Below are 227 nucleotides of genomic sequence, written 5' to 3' on the forward strand. Positions count from 1 at the left end.
CTTGACCCCCTGGGACAAGAGCTTGGCAACAGCCAGATATTCTGGGTCAAGAGGAGCATCCTGATGATATCTGGCCTCAAAGCAGCAATTCTCTTGATCAGCAGCCTTACGTGGACATTGGGCAAGAGAGGTGAGAGCACTGAGCCCCCTCTCGGCTCTCCCCTGGCCGATCACAAAGGAGGAGGAGATTCAGCCCAACACGGGGTCCCTGACTCTTAAATCCTACC

The sequence above is a fragment of the Protobothrops mucrosquamatus genome, unplaced genomic scaffold, assembly GCF_001527695.2.
Source record: "Protobothrops mucrosquamatus isolate PMUCROS unplaced genomic scaffold, P.Mucros_1.0 scaffold201, whole genome shotgun sequence".
Taxonomy (NCBI): domain Eukaryota; kingdom Metazoa; phylum Chordata; class Lepidosauria; order Squamata; family Viperidae; genus Protobothrops; species Protobothrops mucrosquamatus.